Source organism: Mus musculus, chromosome 7 (genome assembly GCF_000001635.26).
Source record: "Mus musculus strain C57BL/6J chromosome 7, GRCm38.p6 C57BL/6J".
Lineage (NCBI taxonomy): Eukaryota > Metazoa > Chordata > Mammalia > Rodentia > Muridae > Mus > Mus musculus.
In genome coordinates, this window is record NC_000073.6 from 36166062 (window position 1) to 36190852 (window position 24791).

At 44.3% G+C, this 24791-nt stretch overlaps 1 long non-coding RNA gene across 3 annotated transcripts; it reads left to right on the forward strand.

Moving 5' to 3' along the window:
* The first annotated feature begins 5242 nt into the window (after window positions 1-5242).
* Window positions 5243-23154, forward strand: Gm46016. Of its 3 annotated transcripts, XR_001778338.2 has the most exons (4): window positions 9282-9737; window positions 20954-21098; window positions 22031-22137; window positions 22562-23154. It is a non-coding gene; the product is annotated as a predicted gene, 46016 (long non-coding RNA). The 3 variants fall into 3 exon arrangements; XR_001778340.1 differs by lacking the exons at window positions 9282-9737; window positions 20954-21098 and adding an exon at window positions 5243-5352; XR_001778339.1 differs by lacking the exon at window positions 20954-21098 and having other exon boundaries at window positions 9294-9737.
* The last annotated feature ends 1637 nt before the right edge of the window (window positions 23155-24791 follow it).

Consider the following 24791-nt stretch of genomic DNA (forward strand, 5'->3'; position numbering starts at 1 on the left):
AAGGTGGAAATCAGTATTAACCATCACTGTCTTATTCCAAAACAGATGAGCCAATAGGACATTTTACACAAGAAATTCTACACCTTTCTCTTTGAGTGATCACACAGGGGAGTTGACCAACCTGTTCATGTTAGCAGGTTGGGAAGCCCCCATCCCATACTGTGTACCACGTCCTTCCAACACCCACCTCACATGCCACAATACCTGCCAGCAGATTCTCTCTGATGGTCCCTGTTCTTGGAGGAATCTTCACTCAGAAGCCAGGCATTGGAGGGTTTGCTCTGGCAATCTGAAATATGACTATACAGAACTGGAACCAAGAATGCCATATTTGTTTGAACATGTGGAAAACCAAGGGCCATGGAGGGGGAAGGAATGGGGAGGGAAGGAGAGAGGGATATTGAGTGGGTGTATAGAGGTAGAAAGGTGTGTGTGTGTGTGTGTGTGTGTGTGTGTGTGTGTGTGATGAAAACAACAATATAGAAATGAAATATAGGATGCATCCGTGATGGGGCTGGAGAGCTGGCTCAGGAGCTAGGGCCACACTGGCTGCTCTTGCAGAGGACCAAGATTTGATTCCCAGCATCTACATGGCAGCTCACAGCTAACCATAACCCCTGTTCCAGGGGACCCCATGTTCTTTTCTGGCCTTTTTGGGAACCAGACACACATGCAGTACGCAGGAATACACACAGGCAAAACACTCATACACTTAAAATTAAATTAAAAATCCAAAAGGAAATGTTTTTAAAGTACATCAAGTGACATTCAGGAAGACCTTACATTCAGAGACCAAGAGTAGCTTAGGGAGTCGGCTCGTTTACAGGAGGCATCACAGCAATTAAAACCGTGATCCTGAAAAAAAAAAAAAAAAAAGAAATCAAAGGTCCAGGGAGAGGAGAGATGATAAGAAAGGAGATAAGAGAAACCTAGCATCTGTCCCCAAGAGGAGCAATCTCTGTTACTGGGAGTTCAAGGCGTAGAAAACAGCTGTGCGGAGATGAAAACAAGGGCCAGGGAGCTGCAGAGGACCGTCCTTCGGAGGACAACAGCTTAGGGAGTTCTTAGAACAGTAATGAAAAGAGACAAAGGCATCTCAGCCAGGGTTCATCACTGAGGAATCCCAAGGTGTTGAGACTAAGTGTGGCGACCAGAAATCAGCACAGTACAGATTCCCGGGGAGGGTGTGTGAATATCAGTGCCATCAAAATGAAAGAGGAAAGCGCTGGACCCAGGGAAGAGCATCAAGCTGGTATCTGAGACTTACACACCACACTTAGATTCTAACCTAATGCTTGCTTTCCACATGTGGGGGAGGAAAAGGTATTTGACGGGAAATCCCACGGTTTAATCATCTCTTAAAAGTGAAAGTTGATGTGCGGCTGGGGATTTTCAGACTCTAGCTGCTAAGCACTCTGGGAAAAAAGTCAACTAAAATGTACATACCGAGTCTCCACATTTAATCTCACACTTTGAGTTTGGATGTCTACTCCAGTGTGATAAAGATCAGTTTTACCATTTCCCAAAGTGCTGTTCTTTGAGCTGTGACTCTGCCATCTAGGCTGCTTTTCCTCCCCAGCCTTCCACTTCAGCTGAATCCCACAATGCATAGCCACGTGGGCTATTTTTCCTTGGCTCTTAAGATGCACCCATACTTTTAGTGTATGGATAGTTCATTTATTTTTATACTGCTGTATAGTAGTCTCAGCATGTTGCACCATGTGTTTCTCTGCTCACTGGAGGGGAGACATCTGGGTTCTTTTCCAGCTTCAGAGTATTGTGAATGAATGAAGTTGTTCTTACCGTGTGTATACTAGTCTTTCTGTAAATGAGTGCCTCGTTTGCACTAATATCTGACATGGCTGTATCATGTAGTAAGTGTATGCTCATGAGAAATGTTACACTGTTTCCCAAAGTGTCTACCATTTTGGAAGACTCAATATCGCTTTCTGAGTCCCCAAATTGCTTCTCATTTTTAGCATATCTTGGCAGTTTTTAAGGATTTATTTTATTTTCAGAGTTGTTTTAATCAGAAAAAAAAAATTAAAAAGGAAACACAAATATATATATTTTTTAAGTCCAAGGGCAGCCTGAGCTACACAGCAAGTTTAAGGCCAACTACACAGCGAGCTCCTGTTTCAAATAACATAACATAACATAACATAACATAACATAACATAACATAACATAACATAACATAACATAATATAAAATACAACAGAGTGAATAAGGCTACCTGAATTAAAATTGGGTGAGAAATAAGACAAAAGACATGAGCAAGTTGTTAAATTACAATTACTCTCGTTGATTGGCTTCAGTTAATTAAAATGTTTAATGAAAAATTGTAGATTATATTGGCATTTTAAAAAGAAGACTTTTTTTTTACCTCTTAATTGTGTGTGTGTGTGTGTGTGTGTGTGTGTGTGTGTGTGTATACCTGTGTGCAGGTATGTGCTTGTGAGTGCAGGTGTTCCTGGGGACCATAGAAGGGCATTAGTCCTCCTGGGACTGGAATGACAGGCAGTTGGGAGCCACCATGTGGATGCCAGAGACTAAACCTGGGTCCTCTGCCAGAGCAGGCAGTGCCCTTCACAGAGGAGCCACCTCTCCAGCCTCGGGTTCATTAAACTTAAAAATGCAAGGTTACTAATATTAGCCGATCGTCTGCTTATATTATGCACTTGTTTTTATATGTTTGTATTAATTATCTTCCCACATCAGTTGACTGTTAGGTTCAAGGTAACATATAGAAAAGTAATAATAAATCAAGAGTACGACAGGAAGGAAAGGATGTAAGGAAATGACAATGTTAATACATATTGTTAAGTATATAATAAATATAGTTGCAACTTAAAACATTTTATGTATTGTCTAGTCACACATATATAACATTGCATATGTAGAAAACTTACTTTTGGGTCTGTATTTTAAAAAAAATACAGACACAGTTTTCAATACTCCTATATTCATAATCTTTTATTTTTAGCATTAAATTAATGAAAGTTCAGAAAATAATTTACATGAAAAAAACCCAGCACATAGTCACAGAACAGGCTGAATATGAACATATAAACTTTAATTTTGTTTCATTACAATTATAAGCTAATTTTTGTATTTATTTAGCAAGAATATGAGGGCAAGTTTCCTCCTTAAAAATGGAATAAACATGGTGAAAAAAATGAAATTTCAAATTTGAAAGTATTGGTGCCTAAAGAAACTATAAAATGCACATATTAATTTGCTGTTTTTGAGAAGGAAATATATGTTACATAAAACAACCCAGAAGCTTAGAACTCCTTTTTTCTTTTAAGATTTACTTATTTTATTTCGTGAATATGAATATTTTGCCTATAAGTTCATATGTGCTCATGATGTGCATGCTTTGTGCCTGTGGAGGTGAGAAGAGGGGTTGTGTTGTCCCCTGCTAGAGTGACAGATGGTTTCAAGTCACTCTGAGGATGCTGGGAACTGAACCTGTGTCCTTTACAAGAGCAGCCGGTGTGCCATCTTTCCAGCCCAGACTCTTGAATGCACCCAAACTCTGGGCGAGGACTGTTTGCAGACACAAACACTTCACCTGCAACAAAGAAGCTTCTATGAGAAACACTGTAAAATGTTTATACAGTTTCAGAACATATAGTTATTTTCAAAATAATGTTTCTTTATTTGTCTCATGAGGCGATCTGATACTTCAGCTGGAAAAAGATAGCTCAGCAGAGAGAAATTCTTGAACACAGTATTAAAATACTAACTAAAATAATAGAACGATGAGGGCAGGACAAGAGCCGCCACAGCCTCTGACGACATTTCCTGACATTCAATAATTCCAGGGTTGTCTAATATTAGAGCACGTGTTAGTATACATAAGCACATTAGCAAAAATAAATAAACAAATAAATAAATAAATAAATAAATAAATAAAAATAAAAATAAAAAATCAGGAAGAAAATTGATGCCCATTTCCCAGTGACATGGTTTGTAATGAAACGCAATAACCAATCCCAGAAACAAAACCCAAAAGCCACTCAGCTGTTAATACCATAGAAATTAGTCCTTTTAAGAACATTTATTAACGAAGATGTTCTAACTCCCAGATCTGCAGAGGAATAATTCTTAAAAATAAGAAAGGAAAATTTTTATTTAAATAAGAAAGGATTCCTATGGCTTCTACTGTTTTGAATGAAGGCTTTGAAAACTGTACTGGATTCGCCGAGGAGTTTAAGGTGATGCTGAACGATCTAAGGGAGTCTCCATTCTGTTCAGCCACTTTATCTTCTCATTCTCTAGTTGTCACTACTCTGAGGTCAACATTAATTTTAAGGTGCCACATGCAGTGTCTGTATCTCTGTCTCTGGCTTATTCATTTAATACACTGCCCTCCAGAACTACCCATTCTGGTATAAACAACACGATTTCATTCTTCTTTGTGGTTTAAAACTATCCTGTTGTATGTATAGACCACAACTTCTCTGTCTGCTCCTGGACCGATGGGGATGTAGGCAGACCCCACGTCTCAGCTATTATGACTAAGCTCAACTAAACACTGGCTTGCAACTCTCCGTGGCATGGATTTCATTTTCTCAGACATATGTATAGAAGTTCTCATAGCTTTGAAATTGTGGCCCACTGAATAAAATAAAAATTAAAAAAAAAATTAAAAGGGCTCTTTTGAAAGCAATTGATGTTATTGCTGTTAATGTGACAGAAATGTCTGGGTGGTAAACACAAGGGAACACACTAAGAGTGATGCTGTACTGCTGACACCAGCAATAAAATATTTAGCTAAAATAAGAATGCAATAAAAACTTCTGTTTGAGCCTGGGCAGTGGTGGTGCATGCCTTTAATCCCAGCACTTGGGAGGCAGAGGCAGGCAGATTTCTGAGTTCGAGGCCAGCCTGGTCTACAGAGTGAGTTCCAGGACTACACAGAGAAACCCTGTCTCAAAAAACAAAAACAAAAACAAACAAAACCCCAAAACTTCTGTTTGAAGTAGATGGCTGATTAACACAGAGCCACAGCAGGTCAAGATGCCAAGAGTAAGGTAAGAGATGTGGGTTGCTCGGTCCTAAATGGAACAACTGTACCTGACTCTTTCTTCCCATGGCTTAGGAAGCATTATGGAAGAAGGGGTGTGGCAAGGGTGAAAGAGTCAAAGATGGGAGATGAATCCAAGGAAACAGTATTTACTGAAGCTAACAGGGCCATTATGACAGCATGCCCAAGTCAGACAAAATCCCAGCATGCAATGGGAAGGACGGCATGGCATCCCACCTCTAGCTGAGGATCCATTGAAGCTGACAGTGACCAACCTGGGAGAGGAAGAGTCAATTTTCTTGAGAGGTGAATCCCTGGTGAGTTGACCATGTGTCATCGAAGGTCACACATTCAAGTGTATATGTGCAGCACAAATTAGACTCAGGAAATTAAAAAAAAAAGAGAGAGAGACATACCATTGGATGGGCAGAAAGAGGTGGGGCTGGGAGGAGTTCATGGAGGAACAAATGGGATCAAAATAATTTGTAAGAAATTCTCAAAGAACTAATAAAAATAAGGGAAAAGAGTGATGCCATGAGTTATAAAAATACCATGCACATTTTCAGCCAAAATAAACAAACAAAAAAATCCAGCACAAAACCCACAAGAAATACAGAGAAATGGATTTTAAAAAGACTAAGGGGCTAGTGGGATTGTTCAGCACATAAAGACACACACACACACACACACACACACACACACACACACACACATTAGTAATTAATTTTAAAAGGAAGGAATGCAAATAAAAATACCCTATGCTATTTTTGCTGGCTAGTTTCTATGTCAACTTGACACAAGCTAGAGTCATTTGAGAAGAGAGACTCTTAGTTTAGAAACTGCCTCTGTAATAATCTCAGGCGTTTGGCAAGCCCATGGTGCGTTTTCTTAATTAGTGATAGATGTGGGTGGACCTAGCTCATTGTGGGTGGGGTTCTGGGTGATAAAAAAAAATAGTGCTGAACAAGTCGTGAGGAGCAAGCCAGTAAGCAGCACTCTTCCACCACCTCTACATCAGTGCCTGCTTCCACTTTCTTTCCCTGTTTGAGTTCCTGCCTTGAATTCCCTCAATAGACTGTGACATGTAAGCCAAATAAACCTTTCCTCCCCAAATTGCTTTTGGTCATGGTTTTCGTCATAGTAGTAGTAACCCTAAGATACTACTGAAAAATCTTAATGTATACTAATAATATATATTTAAGTGAGACTATCCATGGGTCTTTGGAGGCCTCATGAGTTATAAATTTATTCTGAAGTCCATTTGATGTTTCAGAATTGCCAAGAGCATTCTAGAAGGATTAGGAAGAGGTGGAGGTTCTGGGTGAACAGTATGTGGTGATGTCGGTAGAGCTTTGCATTTGTTTGAATAGTTTGGTTTCTCGGTGAAATAGACCCATGAACCATGGAAACATCCCAAGGGGAGCTGAAGCAGTCACACATAAATATGTATTCCATTAAAGAGCCTGTGGCATTCGATCTGTAGGCAAGTCTTGGACTGGAGTGAGGACCCAGGAGTGAAGAGCATACACTGTGCTCATAGAAGACTTCAGCTCCCTGCCCAGCTCCCACATAGAGCAGCTCACAACTGTGTAAAGGACTAACTCCAGGGTCTCTGTCGCCCTCTGCTGGCTTCTACAGGCAGCTGCACTCACATGCACATACCCACATCCCCTCTCCCTCTCCCTCTCCCTCTCCCTCTCCCTCTCCCTCTCCCTCTCCCTCTCCCTCTCCCTCTCCCTCTCCCTCTCCCTCTCCCTCTCCCTCTCCCTCTCCCTCTCCCTCTCCCTCTCCCTCTCCCTCTCCCTCTCCCTCTGTCTGTCTCTCTCCCTCTCCCTGTTTGTCTCTCTCCCTCTCCCTCTGTCTGTCTCTCTCCCTCTCCCTCTGTCTGTCTCTCTCCCTCTCCCTATCCCTCTGTCTCTCTCCCTCTCCCTCTGTCTGTCTCTCTGTCTCTCTCTCTTTTACACACACACACACACACACACACACACACACACACACATTAAAATAATAAAAAGTAAGTCTTAAAACTAAGGGAATAATCCGGTTCATTAAATTGGTTCACTCTCTTGACTGTAAAGAATTTTTTTTTTCACCTTAGTACAATACCCAGTAACAGATTTTCAGATTGGTAGAACGTTTATTTGAAATCACAGAAAGAGTTTGAGAAAATGCATGAGTATTTGGGCCATCGAGGTGGCTCAGTAGGTGAAGGTGCTAGCTGAGAAGCTAAGGGCCTTCATCCAATTCCTAGAGCACGGTAGAAGGAGAGACCTGACTCCTGTCCTCTGACCTCTTCACGCATGCCATGATACCTGTGTCCCTCTGTGTATAATACAATGAAATAAATGTAATGTAAAGTTAAAAGCCCACATGAATATTTTCTCTGAGAACTTTGTACATAAGTACTTCCCAAGAGCAGACAGTGAAAGCATGAGGCACGGGCCAGAGGACTAAGACCTGACCACCTAGAACAAGACAACTCACCATGCAAGGAGATCATAGGCAAAGCCACATTACACTACCAAGGGAGCCAGAGGTAACTTTGCAATCAAAACTTCTTTTGCATTCTTATCATGTATCAAGTGCTTACAAATCAGTAACAAATGGGTAAATATACAACAACAACAACAACAACAACAAAAATCTAAAATACATGAGCAGAAGGTCACAGTGGCTAATGACACAAAGGAACTCAACTTTAAAAGACATCAAATTATAACTGACAGGAAGAATTTGCACAGATCCAGAAATTAGAACAATCTAAATAAGTGTCAACTCTTGATACCAGGGTAAGAAGGAGGATTAAGTGAGTGTCCCCCAAATCTGTCTTAACTATGTAACCCTGTCATTCTTGAAACTTTTTGACTCTCCTGCCTCACCACTCCTCACCCCAGTGAGCTTGAATTGCAGGTTGTCCCACCATACCTGTCCAGGTGATGGTATTTCATTTACATGACAAAGTTATCTGGAATACTTGTAAAGAGTCTTTTCTGTTGCTGGGATAATAAATGAATACACTTCTTTGTATTTGTGGTACTGGGTATTAAAACTAGGATCTAATGGATGCTAGGAAAGTGCTCTACCACTGAGCCACACCCTCCAGCCCCTCACTGGGGGATTCTAGGTAGGGGCTCTACCACTGAGCCACACCCCCAGCCCCTCACTGGGGGATTCTAGGCAGGGGCTCTACCACTGAGCCACACCCTCCAGCCCCTCACTGGGGGATTCTAGGCAGGGGCTCTACCACTGAGCCACGCCCCCAGCCCCTCACTGAGGGATTCTAGGCAGGAGCTCTACCACTGAGCAGCTATATTCCCTGCTTTAAATCTATACATTTCTAAAGTTCAATATTTCAATAAAGCAAATTCATAATGCAAAACAAAGTATTAATAACCTGTTCCTTTCTATAATCTATTCTCATTCCTATACTAAATCAGAAATCTTCTGAACTCCTCTTTAGGTATTTATCCTCAGGATGTTCACTGCAGTATTAATTATAAGAGTTATCGTAACAGTCCCAGGATGTTCTGGCTAGTTCTATGTCAATGTGACAGAAGCTACAATCCGTTTAGAAGAAGGCTGGGATAATTCTCCTGCCCATTGGCCTGTGGGCAAGCCTGTAGTATATTTTAGCGATTGGTATCAAGAGGGACCCGCTCACTGCAGACACCTGAGCAGGTGGTCCTGGGTGCCATAAGAAGGCAGATTGAGCAAGCCACGAGCCAGTAAGTAGCATTGCTTCATGGCCTCTGCATCAGCTCCTGCATCCTGGTTCCTGCTCTGATTTCCTGCCATGGTTCCCTTCAATGATGGACTGTGATGGGGAACTTTGAAGCCTAAATAAACCCTTTTCTCCCTTAGTTTCTTTCGGTCCTGGTGTTTTATCACAGCAATAGATTCCTAAAGACAAAGGGTGAATGATAAAACGAACACTGTAATTTAACAACACAGCGTGCGCGTGCGCGCGCGCACACGCACGCACGCACGCACGCACGCACGCACGCACGCACGCACACACACACACACACACACACACACACACACAGAGGCATATACAGGCTCACAGAAGCATACATGGAATAATTTAAGCACAATTACAAGTTAGGATCACAAAGTTCACATTTTTGCGTTTACATGCTTAAACGAATGTACTGTTCTCAACATTTCCTACAAGGGGCATATTGTCATTTTGCAAGCCAAAAGACAGAAACCCATCCCTGAAAACATTCCTCTCCTTTGTTTTTAGAGGCAAAGTCCTGGGAATTTGTTTTTGAGATCTGGGACAAGGATTCAGGACTTGCCTGTGAAGCTCCCCACCCCGACAATCCTTAATTAGCAGCCCATGATGGAGAACAGCTCACCAGGCTGAGTGGTGGGAGTAGAGCAGCTGCTGAGGAGGACCAGGAAGCTTAATCAATGTGGGACACATGATCCGCACGGTGGTGGAGCAGCCTGATGCATCCCTCTCCATTGACATCATGTCAATAGCAGAGCTGGTGTTGAACTGTATACATATGGCACTTGAGCTGCAGGCCCCTGGACCCTTAGAAGAGAACACGGACAGAACCCACAGATTGGCATCTCTGGCCCTCTGGCCTATTGGGGTTTATACTGTGGCTAGAAGTCCATGTTCCCTTCCCTGCCACCAAAGTGACCAACTTCTGGATGGGAGGCTTGGAGCCACATATATCCCTTTCTGCAGGTGGGTGTGCTATTTAGGTGGGTAGTGAAAATGCTTTGGGGGTATGTGAGGAAGTGGGTCTCCTTCCAAAACTTCAGAATCAACCCCGTGCACGTTAAATAGTTGGGGATGGGAGGACCTAAAGCTTTGGCCTTGCCTCTTCTCCTCCCTCCCTCCCTCCCTGTTAGCTTAGTTAACAAATAGATAATAGCCAGGGCTCCTGGTCTCTGGTAAGATGACCCCTGAGCCGAACTGGTCCTCCTTTGTACCAGTCTCTTCTCTCCGAAGGAAACCAGAATGGTCCTTCTAAAACTCGGGCTTGCCCATGTCATCTGGGAGCTTTACACTTCAGTGACTTTCTGTGCCCCTAAGATGAAGAGTCCTTTGTGACTCAGCAAGGCTTGTCCCTCTGAGAGTTGTCCTTTTCCACCAGTTCACCCTCCACGCTGATGATGCTCAGTGAGTCCTGTGTGTGCATACATATATGTGTGTGCACATGCATGCATGCTGAGTCTGTCACTTGCTGAGTACACATTATGACAGAGCTATACTCCACCTAATTCTCATTAGCTCAGTACCTTATTTTCTTTCTGGAAATTTCTTTAATACTTACTTTTATATTATGTATATGATTCTTTTGTCTGCACCATGTGTGTGCCTAGTGCCTGAGGAGGCCAGAAGAGAAAGTCAGATCCTCTGGAACTAGAGATTACAGATGGTTGCAAACCACCATGTGGGTGCTGGGAATTGAACCTGGGTCCTCTTGAAGAGCAGAGTAGTCAGTGTTCTTACCCACTGAGCCATCACCCCAGGCCTTCCTTAATTTCTTAAGACTCACCTGGGTCTCCTTACCACACACATATTTTAGCACTTTAGAGTCGTTTAAATCCAGGGTCTGGTTCTGAAGTTTCTCATTTAGTAGCCCCTTTCTCTTGTTCCAGTTGGAGTCCTCCGATGCTGGGTCTGTCTAGGTCAGTATCTAGCATAAGTCTTCAGAGGGACACATGATGGCTCAGTGTCCCTCTGAAGACTTATGTGTTCAGGGCATGGACTCTGTATGGACCACTATGAACTGTGGGCCACTCAGGGGCATGTCTTTGAAGGGCTCCTTCTAGCATATTCTATCTCTTTGTCTCCCTGTCTCTTTCTCTCCCTCTGTCCCTCTCCTTACTCCTCTCTCAAGTGGACTGATCATGGGCTGAACTTTTGGAAACTGAAGGCTCGAATAGATCCTGAAGTTGTTCCTCTCCAGTACTTTAAGTAACACTTGGCCTATCATAGATACTCAATTTATTGAGCCAGTGGTTGAATGAATGGCTACGTCCAGTGAGGAAGGCAAGGCTCCTCTTTCACAAGGGGACAAACACATGGCCTGCAACCAAGGGGAGGTCTTGTAGGAGGCAGGGAGGTAGAAAGGTGATGAGTTTCTTCTGCCTGGCTGCAGGTGATTCCATGGCCTGAGAACCCAGTGAACCAACTCAGAGGGGTCATGACTGAAAGGAGTGAATTGGCCTGAGCCAGGCTGACTCCATGACAGGCTGCAAACCAGTAGTTCAGGAGACCAGGCATGAGTTTCTACTTCCTGGAACTGGGCAAGTCAGTTACTGGAACAACTGCAGGCTTATTTACCCCTCCCCAGCTTGGACAGTTAGCCAAGCTCATAGTCAAGAGTTAGGCCAAGAGCTAACCTCCCTTGAATAAAGCAAAAATAGTCAAAGATGCTTGAAGCAAGACTAACCAATCATAGCATCACCCAGTACCCCCAGAGATAGAACCCACCAATCAAGATATAGATCACCTATCCTTCCCTAAGGTTCCTCTTACTGGCTTTAAAACTGAATCTGTGAATTCAGTTGTGGTCCTTCCTTCCTGATGGAATTGGGCCTCTGAATGCAGGAAATAAATATTCTTTGCTTTTACATACTATTTGAGTCTGGGGTATCATTCTTCAGTGATTCACGGACCCCAACAGTGACCAGAGAGTGTTCTGTGTGCTCAAAAGCCTGGGCTTCAACTCATAGACTCAGCAGTCCGAGCAGACTGAACAACTAAGTGTTCAGGAATGTGTCACTGCCATGTCAGACTCTACTGGTAATTGCAAAATGCCTACTGTGTGCTGGCACTGGATACCTCAGAGGCTTTGGAAACTATATCCTAGTCCTCCCTTGGGCCCACGCCCCCTGTACAGTGTCAGTGCCTTTAATGGTCTCCTGACAGCCAGGCCTTGAAGATGCAGCTGAACCTGGCCAGCAGGGGTGGGAGACTGGCCCTGCCATCAGCAGTACCATATGCCCACGGCTTAGTCTATTCCAGTCATGTCCCTGGGCTGCCCAGCTGTCAATGCTATAATTACGCAGCCACAGCCGCGGGAAGTGTGTGGTTGTGGGGACCCTCCGGTCTCCTTAGAACTTTACAACTGTTGTTACAGCTTATCAGGACACAGCCCGCCTTCTGTTGGTCTCTTGAAAACTGCTGTAATTCCCATCCATCACATGGGCAAGCCAGCTGCTGCAGGGGCAGCAGCCAGGAGGGGGGGCCCTTGCACTCCCCCCAGTGTGCTGGCCCTGACCTTGGGGAAGCTAGCAGCCTACACCAAGGGCCTGTCTTGGAGTGATTTGGGTCAGCTCTTTGCTCTGGTTCAGGTGTGACTGCTTTCTATGTGGACTGTGGCTCTGATCTGCTTGGATCTGACCTGGGACCGTGAACTTCCTTAGTCAAGGGCTCAATACATGACACAACCCTTCTGCCGTCAAAAGCTTTATGTTAGATTTTAAAAATGTTCTTTGTCTCCATGGCTAGAGAGATGGTTCAGAAGTGAAGAGCAGTGGCTGCTCTTGCAGAGAACCTGGGTTGGATTCTCAGAACCCACACACAGCTTCAGGGTCGCCTGTAATTTTGGGGATCCAAACGCCCTCTTCTAGCTTTTGTGGGCATTACATGTGTGTGCTACACAGGCATAGATGCAGGCAAAATACTCGTATGTGTAATATAAAATAGAATAATGAAAAAGTATTTTTCCCAGCGTAGAAGACAGATGTGGTAAAACTTTAATGGAAGGAGCTAATGTGCACTGGCTGTCTATGACATTGTAATAGTTGTAATATGATTGATTATATCAAAATGGTACCATGAGCTAAACATAGGATTTTCACTCAGCAGGTAAGAAACCCAACTCTGAGTGACTTACCCAGTGTCCCAGGGCTAGCTATGGGGGAGGGAGCTGGAGTTTGTTGGGATTTCAAACTAGTGAAGACCTTTTAGACCCTCACATTTGCTCCATTTCAGGACGATTTAAAAATGCAAAAGCAGAAGAAAATCACCAAGAATTCCCCTTTCAAGAGAGCACACGTTACCACCTCGTGTCTATTTATTGTGCTTTCTTCCATAATTATGACAAGACTGGCAATCAAATTTGCCTTGTGCTTTTAAAACAGATATTTTCATGTATTCGTTTTTTATATGGTGGGGTTTGTTGCTCTATATGAACCCCCACCCCCTTGGTTGCTCATTGGGCTGTAGCCATGCTTTTTGGAGTGGAAAAAATGTGACTGAGGAATTGACATTGTGAGGAGAGGAGAAGAGAGGAGAGAAGAGGAGAGAAAAGGAGAGAGGAGAGGAGAGGAGAGGAGAGGAGAGGAGAGGAGAGGAGAGGAGAGAAAAGGAGAGAGGAGAGGAGAGGAGACGAGAGGAGGGGAGAGGAGGGGAGGGGAGGGGAGGGGAGAGAGGGGAGGGGAAGACTGGAGAGGAAGGGGAGAGGGAAGAGAGGGGAAGACTGAAGAGGAGGAGGGAGGGGAGGAGGGGTAGGAAAGGGGAGAAGAAAGAAAAGGAGGGCAGGGAAGAAGGGGAGGGGAGAGCAGAGGCATGGAGGGGGTAATTGCCTCTTACTGGAGTTTGTAATGCAGCATTGAATGTACTCTCCTAGCAGCTCGGTGGTGAAATGGGGGCACAGATCAGTGGCTGTGCACCCCTTCCTTGCAGATACAGGAGATAAGAGTTAGAGACTGAAACAAATCACCCTGGGCACACTGCTGACCTGTAACAACACCGGAATGCGAGCCAATATCATTTTGACACATGCTTTTGACCCTTAGTTCAGACTTTGACTCTGAAGATTTTCACCAATTGTATTCTGGCTTTAGTTTGGGAGATGTACTTCTGTAGGGTGGATTTGCAGCTCAGAGAGGTTTAATGATTTTAAGATGAGATGGACGCATGTATTATTTATGTTATTCCTGTTATATTTCCCTCTTGCCAGCACCGAATCTGATCCCTGGGTCCGTGGGTAGGGATCTCACCAGCCCCCAGTTCTTAATGGCTGGTGACAATCCACAGCCTTTCTTTCGAATGCTCTGTGCCTGTCAGGCGTCAGCCAGGTTCTGCTCCAGGTGTCCTCACTCTGGGACCATTGAGTGAACAGCATGGCATCTCCAATGGGCAGCCAAGTGATGGAACCCAGAAGTCAGAAAAAACACTGCTGCTCAGAGCTCATTGGCTGGCAAAAGTCATACAACCTCATCCCCACTCACAGACATGAAATAGTATCTTCCCTGTATCTTTCAGTGAGATAGAACCAGACCCAAAGGCATGCAGTCATAAAAAGCTGAACATAGCTAAGGTCACAGTGTTTCCTTTGGTACTTCTGGGTAAACCCTTGACCGTGGTACTTTCTTTCCATCCAACCTCCCCCTGTCTGTCCTGCTCTTAGACCTCTACCTGTGACATCTTAATGCTTTTCACAAATAGTTTCCTGATGTATCCCCAAAGGGTTTTTCAATGAGTGAAGGCACCCAGTGTCTCAAAAATCCAATTTCTCTAACATGTTTTAACCTATATATGTAAATTGTCTTTCTAATATTCTTCTGTGTTTCCCAGAGAAGTGGCCCAGAATTTCTGCTAACATTAGCCTGAGTGAATGCCATGATTTCCAGCTTTGCAGTTAACCAATAGAGTCTGCAAGGATTTCCCAAGGATCCAAAGGGCCATGACATCTAGTCATCAAAATTCTTGTACCCTGGGCTGCTTTCTGTTGCTCTCTGGCCTTGTACACTCATGGATTGTCAGTTCAGAGTCAAGCTATTCTTAATGCCAGCTTCTCCTCAATCTACCCTGGTCATATGCACTTATTAAGTAGGCCCAACCAGCTTAGCTCCCAGGCTTAGACAGGATGCAGTGCTATGGCTACAGTTAACAAGCAGAAACTACCTCCTTGGCCTGTTTTACATCATCTGTTCCTTTCCTGTTACTCTGCCAAAATCCTAACAGAAACGACGTATGGGTGGGAGGATTGCCTTCAGCCCATCATGGGAGGTAGAAGCTCAGCTCATGGTTCTGGGAGCTGCCTACAGGGCTGGCCAGGAAGCAGAGAGTGAGACTAGAACCTGGGATGGACCCTAACTTCCTAAAGGCCACGGCTGATGATCTTGTGCCAGACAGGCTCACCTCTTAAAAGCCCCACAAGCTTTCAGGCAAGCAGGAGATCCTGAGAACTGTGCCAAGCAGGAGCCTGTAAAGTTGTTTCAGATGCAAACCGCAACCCATGGACAGCCAGAAAACATGCCCTTACTGACATCCTTTCTTCCCTTCAAGGCCCCCACAGTGGCTCTGCTTGCCCAGTAGATGCATATGCAACACTCATGCATAATGACATTTAGGGTGGGCCATGAGAACAGTTAATGTTAATTTTTTTCAGTTATTAGTTATAGTCATGGATACCCTTTAGTAGTTGGCATAGAAGCCATTTTATAGTTCTTAATTAGCTTTCATTTGAATTGGAAAAGTTTTACCCCAAACATGAGCATTGGTGAAATATTATTGCTTCAGCTATCAATACTAGTAAAAAAGTGGATATCTGTTTGTTCGTTTGTCCATTAGTCTGTCTGATATTATGGAGTGTTTAGCTCTTAATGAGTCAGCCACATCACAACCTCTTCCCATAATGTTCAGGGATTGTAGAGGACGAGGGGACAATCAAAAGATTGTTAGGGCCACAGTGAACATCTACAACGAAACAGTATTTGCTGGCGTAGCAAGGCTATTGCACAGATGAACTCATAGCCACTGTGGCTGCAGAAGACCTGCACAAGAGCCAGCCAGCCAAAATCCCAGCATTGATGGGGAAGGAGTTCACAAACTCCCACGCCTAGAGGAGCAGCTATTGGCTACTCAATTGATGGCTGCTGGGCAATGGGAGTTAGTTTCTTTCAGGAGAATGAGTGGGTCCAAGAGGCTACTTATGCTCTAGTAGATGGTCCTAGATCCACACAAATGTATGTGGTACCGAGTACATTTGTAAAAACAAAACAACAGAGAACATGAAGTTGGGAGGGAAAAGTAGTTGAGGGAATAGAGGAGGAGGTGGAGAGGAAGCAATGGAGATAGATTTGACCAGAACATTATATGCATGTGAGAAATTCTCAAACAGTAAAAAATTAAGAGAAAATAATTTTACAATATTGTATGGCTTTTTTTTACAATAATATATGGCTAATTTTACAATAAGGTATGTAGTCACATACCTTGCAACTGAACACCAGAAGTTATTTATGCCATCTAACTGTAACCTGGTTCATGGGGTCACATTTTGATTGTTCCTCTTTACCAACACCCCCAGCTTCCAATCTGTTTTCCTGTCAATTGGTAAGACTAACTGCGGATTCCCATGTGAGTGATACAGTCAATGCTGGCCTTTCTGCATCCCTCACGTGTTACTTCATGTTCCTGCAGATGGCAGGGTCCCATTCTTTCCTATGGCTGAGTCCTACAGTTTGTTTTGTTGATTAAAAAATTGATGTAAGCTAACATCATCTGGAAAGAGGGAGCCTCAGTTGAGAAAACGCCTCCATCAGATTGTCTGTAGGCAAGTTTGTAGGGCATTTTTTAGATTAACAATTGATATGGGAGATCTGAGACCATGTGAGTGCTGCTACTCTTGGGCAGGTGGTCCTGGAGAGTAAGCTCAGCAGACAATGGGGAACAAGCCAGTAAGCAACATTCTTCCATGGCTTCTACTTCACTTCCTGCCTCCAGCTTCTGTCCTTGAGTTCCTTCCCTGGTTTTGGTTCCCCTTGCAGATCAACTGTTATAAGACATCCAAGCCAAAGAACAAAATCAAAACCAAACCCAAAACCAAACTAAACCAAAACCAAACCAAACCAAACAAGTTCCCTAAGTTGCTTTTGCTACGGTCTTTATCACAGCAATAGAAAGCAAACTACAAAGTGTGTGTAGGTACACAGACATACACGTCTTTCATCTCATCTAGCAAAGCACCACAAATACACACAGTGATTACACTGGAGTCTAAAATAAGACAAACATATAGATTTGACCAAGATCGTGAGGCAGGATATAAAGAACAATAGTTTGGGGAAAATCATTAATACAAGCGAATATCTGAACTGTGGCGTGTCAGTCGCGTCAGTCAACACAGTTAATACAACCGTGTTGCGCTCTCCCCTTCCCACAGACAGCACGTTTTTGTGCAGAATATGTAAATGATGGGAGGTCTGGCTTCTCCCACTGTGATGCTTTCTTCACTGTTCTTGGTAGAGGAGGGAGTTCTCCATTGTACTTATATGATTTCAGCTCATATTCTAAATAATTTTTTCTCTGGAAGTAAAATTATACCACTGATAATGATTTGAAAACACAGCCTAGACTTTCTGTTTCTGACTGCCTTTGACCTACAGAAAAAGATTTTATCACTCAGATAGTGACTGGGTTTATGAAACTGGCCTAGAATCCCCCCAGTGAGGGACTTGGGGAGTGGTTTAGTCATAGAGAGCTTGCCTGGCCTGGGGATGCCCATGGGTTTTGTCTTCAATGCCGCAGGAATCTCTGGTCTAGAGTGTATGTGTCAGTCCCTGATACTGGGCTGTTTGTTCTCTCCATTTTGCTGCTCCAACAGAATCTGATTGGCCCTAGGAGGTGTTTGGGGGTCAGTAACCCATTGAGGTTACTCAGGAAGAGATGAACATGAATTATGAAGTTTGTGTATTGAGTAGAGATTCTATCCTGAGAACTCAGGCTTGAGGAAGCTGGGTAGCAAAGATTAGGATGCTGTCTGTGGCTTAAGGGGGAGAGATGCTGGTTAAATACCAAGAGGTGATGGTATAAACTGGGGATGGAGCAAGATGAGGCTGGGTCCCTGGAGAGAGAGGGGTAGAGATAAGGACTGAGCATATAAGAAGGGTCTTCCACAGGGTCCTGAAGGCAGCCTTGACAAAGACTGGAGAACTATACCTGGACCGTCATATTCTGGTCAGATGAAAGCAAGGTTCCATGATGCTTCCTGGGATGGGCAGGGTTGTAGATCTTGTTGCATGTCAGTGTGGTCTGTGAGCACCTGAGAGGGAGTAGCCTCACTTGCTGGGCCAGCTGGACCCTGCCAGGTCTATCTTTATACATGCCTGGAAGGTTCTGAGTTTGAATAATTGATTGGGGGCTCCACAAGACCGCACTGCACTTTGACTTATGGGAAATTCATGCACAGCCGTGTCCTCTCAGCCCAACTTAGCATCCTCCGACCTTAAGAAAATCCGCTCTTTTAATTAGTGTTTTGTGAGAATATATTTAGTGTAGAGATGCTGTGAGTAACAGAACTGGTTCAGATTGTTGGGTTGTAGCTTCTAGGAGGGCCTTAAAATATGGACCCTCGCTGATAAAGACCTTCCCAGATCCCAGCCGTGCAAGGCTGGAGATGGGACCGTGCTCACAATGTGTGGTGACGCATAAGTATTAGCCTTAAATAACTGTGAATACCTTGTTTTCTAAAAGATTAGTGGCTCTTCCCTGTGTGATAAATTGTGTGAATTACAGCGCAGACCCGTCTTCCCACTGTATTATCCCACAGCCCTTTAAATAACGGAGTCCGAATTACACTCAGCAAGCCGTGGGCAACGCCTGGGCAAGCTTCAGGACTTCAGAGGACTGTAATTTGGGCTCATCTTTCTCATCTCTCTGCCTTTATTTCATCATCTGTGTAGTCTTCTCCTTGATTCATATTCTGTCTTTCATGTTCCCTCCTCACCCCAACCTCTTAAAATCTGGCCTGTCTACCCATATGCCCAGAGGATAATAATGGCCGACTCTTAAAGGTTGTATCAGACTTTTGAGTAGACATTCAGATCTCTATGGTACTATTGTGTCATTGACTTAAAACAATCTTAATGGGTATGTGCACCTGCCTGTACCCATTATAGAGGTGAGTCCCCCATTCTTTTTCCCCCTTCCCTCCTTCTATTCCTCCCTCTCCTCCTTCCCCTCCCTCTTTCTTTTCTCCTCCCTTGTCCTCCTCATTTTCCTTTTGCAACTGTCCACTGGGCTGAAGAGTAAATTTACAAATGGAGAGCTGCACAGATTTTAAGAGCGATTGGATGCATTTTTGACAAACACACACCTTCATGTTGCTAGCTTCTCTAAACAGAGGCAAGGGCCCCACTTCACTCATGACTTTTGCCTGTCATGACACAAGCAGGAAGGGATAAAACTGGGTGCACCATCCGTGTGTCTGTTTCCAGGGTGGTTATTCCACGTATGTGTGCTTTTCCATCTTTACTTATGGTTAGTATGCATTTCTCACTGGGAAGCAACTGGAGAGTTGGTGGAACTGGCTCTGTCCAGCTTGTGGTTGTGGGGATAATACTGTTATGGATACCCATGTGCCCAACTCTCTGTAAATAAAGCTTTGCTCACCTCCTCTTTCTCTGCATCTGCCTTCTCTTCTTTCTCCTCCCCAACCCCACTTCTTTCTCCCTCTTTTCTCTTCCTTCTCTCACTGGGATAAACTTGCAGGGCCAAACAGCAAGTGCTTATTTAACTTTATAATAGTTTTCTAAAGGGGGTGTTTCATTTCTCATTCCGCCAGTAGCAAAAGTGAGCTCTATAATTCTTATATTCCTGTCTACACTTAGGACTGTCACTTCAGTTTTACCTATCTCATCAAGCAGGAAATGGCAGCTATAATAGCTTTAATTTGAGTATTTGCTTGGATATGCTGTCCATTCATATATGTTTATGTATATATGTGTGGTGGTGTCCATTCAAGTATTTTGCATATTTTAAATCTTGAGTTCTTTGGGATTTTGTTGCTTATTTTTAGGCATTCTTTATATATTATGGAATCAGGTTCTTTGTCAAGTATATGCAATATAAATATTTTATCTCAGGTGATTTTTCGACTTTTTCTTTGGGTGTGATGTATTTTTGTTTGTGATGTGTGCGTGTAGTGTGTGTGTGTGTGTGTGTGTGTGTGTGTGTGTGGTGTGTATGTGATGTGTGATGTGTGTGTATGATGTGTGATGTCTATGTGATATATGTGTGTGTGGTGTGATGTGTGTGTGATGTATGTGTCATGTGCATGATGTATGTGTATTGTGTGTGTGTGTAGGGCTTTGTAGAAGCCATTCCTAGGGGATAAAACAGTTGAAAGCTCCGGGAAACAGCTGAAATCCCTGGGGTGGCTTGGACTAGAATGGGGGCCTGATGTAATGCTGACTCAAACTTACTCAGACAACATCGACAGATCGTGTTGAATCCAAAATATTGTCAGGAAGGATGAGGGACAGAATTTTCTAGCTAAGCCAGAGTCCAGGCCTGCCTTCTAGGCTATGAGAGGATGTGCTGCTGAGACACTGAGCCCTGACTCTAATCAAGTCTCACTCTTCTATCCAGATGTAAGTCGCAGGGCCTGGGGGCTTCCTAAACCCTCTCTAACCCCTGAAGGCTCCATACATTGCTAGTATTTTGCTAAATCTCCTCAACATAAAAGGGGGCTTCAGTGGGGCAATGTGGAATCCCATAGTGTGTCAAACGTGGAATCCCATAGTGTGTTAAACATGGAATCCCATAGTGTGTCACACGTGGAATCCCATAGTGTGTCAAACGTGGAATCCCATAGTGTGTCAAGCAGTGGAATCCCATTGTGTGTCAAACATGGAATCCCATAGTGTGTCAAATGTGGAATCCCATAGTGTGTCAAACGTGGAATCCCATAGTGTGTCAAATGTGGAATCCTATAGTGTGTCAAATGTGGAATCCCATAGTGTGTCAAGCAGTGGAGCTGGGGGATCCCTGGGGCTCGGATCCTTTCTAGTGTTCTCTCTGCGTTGTCTTCCTATGTCCACGTGGCCAGCTCCACACCCCAGCCCTGTGTAGCTGAGCTAAGCAGTAGAATCCCCCTGCCTCCAACAGTCATGGCACAGTGAGTGAACAGTTGACATGGTACCATTCTCTTCCAGGCTCAGTTCTCTTGGCTTCTCTGGATGCCCTGCCTTTTGAACCCTTTGCTCTGTGCTGGTTCTGCTTTGCCTTCTTGGGGAGCTAGGCACTCAGAAGGAAAGAATATGTCACTGCATCTGACAGCTTTTCATCACCAGGACCAAAGTATGTGACACAACCACTTGTCAAGGAATGTCACTGTCATTTGTTTATGCTCACAGTTTCAGATGGCTCCGCTCTTGGTCATTTGGCCTCATTTGTTTGGACAAAGAATGGTGGCTGGAGCTCATGGGAGAGACAAGAAATAGAACATGACACAGAAAAGGGCCAGGGACAGGACACCCCAGTGACTCACCCTCTCTAGAGAGCTCCTACCTCTTAAACTTTCCAGAACCTCCTCAAATAATGTCACAAGTGTAGGTCCAGGAGGCTGGGTCCCATAGCAACCAGGATATAATACCTGTACATAGTTTCATGGTGTCAGCGCAGAATGTCTCTCACGGCAAGGTTGCTGTAAGGCCAGGGCCACGTTTACTTTGTGAGCGGCTGACCATGTCACTTATTGTACCAGGGAGTCTATTGAACACCATACTTAGTTTCACAAAGGCCAGAGGTGTCAGGCTGAGCAGAAGGCACAACAAAGGTGTCCTGTGCCCTCTGTGCCCTACTCCAGCGTCTGTCTTAGTGGACCACCCAGGAGATAGAATGAGGGTGCCATCAAATCACATAGGAGTTCCCTAAGTTACTTATGTGAGATTATGATACAGGGAAACAAGGGAGGTGATCTGCGTGGATATGGTGACCAGAGAAGTGAGACCGGCATATGACTTCAAGCCTTGGGTGGGAGGCCATGTTTGGGATGTGCTAAATTAGAAATATCCCTCTGTCCTAAAATATGTTCAACAGGTCTGGATAGAGATTCCTTTTGATGGATGGAGGAGGAACCATCACAGGCCTGAAACGTGATACCCCATGATACCCTGTGAGACCCTGGGCTGGAACGGGGTCCCAGGCTGAGTGAGGGAGAAGGAGGAGGAGGAAGTAGGAGCCTGGGTACCATCCACACTTTGTTTTTTTTTTTTTTTTTTTTTTTTGAGATGGGAGGAAGAAGAGGAGCATCATCGGGACATGGCAGCAGCAAGAGACACACACAGCCAACTACAGGGCCCAGAAGAGAGGCACACCTACCACCTTTAGTCTGAGGGTGAGGCCTTAGCTTTTCTGCTGTTCTCTGTCAATCTCCTCCATCTCCCTGCTCTCCCCCATCTTCAGTCCCTCGGCACTCATTTCTGCCACGGTCACCAAGTTCCTGAGAAGTACAGGTGGAATCCCAGACCACCCATTTGCTCTGAGTCACAGAGGATGAAGCATTCAATGCTCTGTCCCTGAGGTGGACCCTTGAGGCCAGCCAAGGACTGAGGAGCTGTCCCTCCTCCTTCCTGCCCCTCCCTGCTCCAGCGTCCAGCAGGCCTTCCTTCCCCAAGTCCCTATTGTCCAGGGTTGTGCCTCCAACTCCGCTGCTATGAAGTTTTTCCCCATCACTTCTCACTCACAGTGAGGCTGAGAGTTTGTTATCAATTGCGTTGCCTGTTGACTTCATCATCAGAACCTCTGAGGTTTTCTTGCAGGTTGAAGAAGAAAGCTGTCCAGAATGTGTCAGTTATGGCACACCAGCATCGCAAGGACGTCACTAAGAGACCCGTAACCAAGATGCAAGAAGAATCAGGCAAACACTGACCAACTAGGCCTCCCTCCAAAGGCATCCAACACCTGACTGGACCTTGACTCCCAACTCCCCACACCAATCCTGGCTGGTCAGGAGTTAGGGACAAATGCTTTAGCCCCAAAAGACTAAAATCCTCCTACGCCAATGGTAGATGCTGTTATTAAATGTTTCGGCAGCAAAATTAAATAAGAATAACCAGTATTTTGAAATTCTGAACATCTTATAATTAGACCGGCCTTTTAAAAAAGTATTCCAACTTAAGGCACATTGGAATGTAGCCCACAACACAGAGACAGCCTGACAAAGAAACATTATTCTTAGATTTACAATTAATTACCCTTATGTCTATACCTTGCATTCAATTTGCATATCTTAAAACTGCTGTAAATTTCCCGGGACTCCTTATTATTTAAGATCATTCCGCTTAGTAAAAAGTTTCTTCCGTAGTAACTTTCTGTTGATTGGTCAGTAAATCTGGCTCCGCTTTGCTTTGTAACATTGTAATTTTTCTTTGTGTGTATGTGTGTGTGCTTTTTTTCATTATTTGGCTCCTAGGTCCTTCTGCCCTCTCATTTATTATTCCCCAAAGAGTCCACAGATAGAGAAGGCGTCTGGAAGACGAAGTGAGTGGTCAGACTCAGAGATGCTATCTCTCCCCACCACGCTAGGTACCCATTGTCTGACGTGTTCTATACATCTCGCTAGTGCCAAGCCTGTTAAACAAATAGGCCTTGATGCGTAGGCCTGAAGGAGTGAGATTCCCTGCAGGGGTCTGTGTTCTTGCCCCATGGGTGGTGTTCTGTGCCCTTGTCTTTGTCCCCTCTCTTTTGGATCTTCTCTCTCCCTGAGTCAGGGGCCTGTTGTTGCTTTGCAGGGGTCCCCTCTCCTGACCTCTCCTTCTTTTGGTGGAGTTTTAAAGCTCCCTGTGAGGTGACTGTTCTCTTTTAAAAGACCCTCACTGCGCACTGCGATCTGGAGGCCATTTGCAAGGGGCAGTAAGGCACCCTGTAAGGTAAGTATTCTGCAGCATGGGGTGAGATTTGAAGAGCCTCACACATAGCTGGAGTTTGAATCCTTAGCCACCAGCTCTGAAGCACGAAGCTCTGAGAGAGGCTGCCTCCATGAGGGATGGGCGGCTTCAGAGGACACAGGGCGGCTTCAGAGGACATGGGTGGCTTCAGAGGACACAGGGACACTGCACTTCCATGGGGTTTGTTTTGTGAGACAGGGTCTTGCTGTGTATCTCTGGCTGTCCTGGAACCCACAATCTCCTTGTTCCAGCATCCTGAATCTTGGGGGTGACAGGTACTTGCCACCACACCTGAATGATTTGTGTTTGTGTTTATTAATTAATTTACTTGGCAGAATTTTAAGTATCACTTTTTTTTTAAGTCCTCTGTGAGCCATTTAAAGGATTTGAAACAAAGCAACATGCTTTCAACAAAAAACAAACCTCCAAAAGTCAGGAACACAAATAGAACTGATGTCACATCTGGCTTGTTTCCCACTGCTATTTATTTATTTATTTATTTATTTATTTATTTATTTGCTGGTTATTTACGTATTCACTTATTGAGGTGTTTCTTTGCAATACGTTACGGAACCTCTATGAACATTTGACTTTTAAACAGGGTGGGTTGTATTATGGGCGATGAGCTGAGGCAGACAGGTTAGACTTTTGCCTTTTTGAAGAGAATGCTATTCTCAACAGCACAGCCCTGTGTGTGTGTGTGTGTGTATGTGTGTGTGTGTGTGTGTGTGTGTGTGTGTGTGTGTGTGTGTGTGTGTAATCTCCTTTGGAGAAATGGAGAAAAAATTATGTCTCCTTTTGTTCTTTAATTTTATTTTAAGCATAACCAGGTAATTTCCTGGGGCTTCTTTTTCTCACTTATTAATTGGCAGTTTATTAAACCAATTTTTAAACAGTGAGGGCCCTTGTCATTTCACCATCATTGTCCCCAGAACCAAGTGTTAGGGAGTATGTCAGGGTAGGAAAGTTGCTGGTAGGAAGGAGTATTCATGGCCTGAGTGTGCCAGGCAGGCGTCATGGAGGGTGACAGGGTGAGGGCCTGTCCCCTAGCCCTTCAAACTGTGATGCTGGCTAGACCGCCTCCTTCTCGGGGTAGCTCACT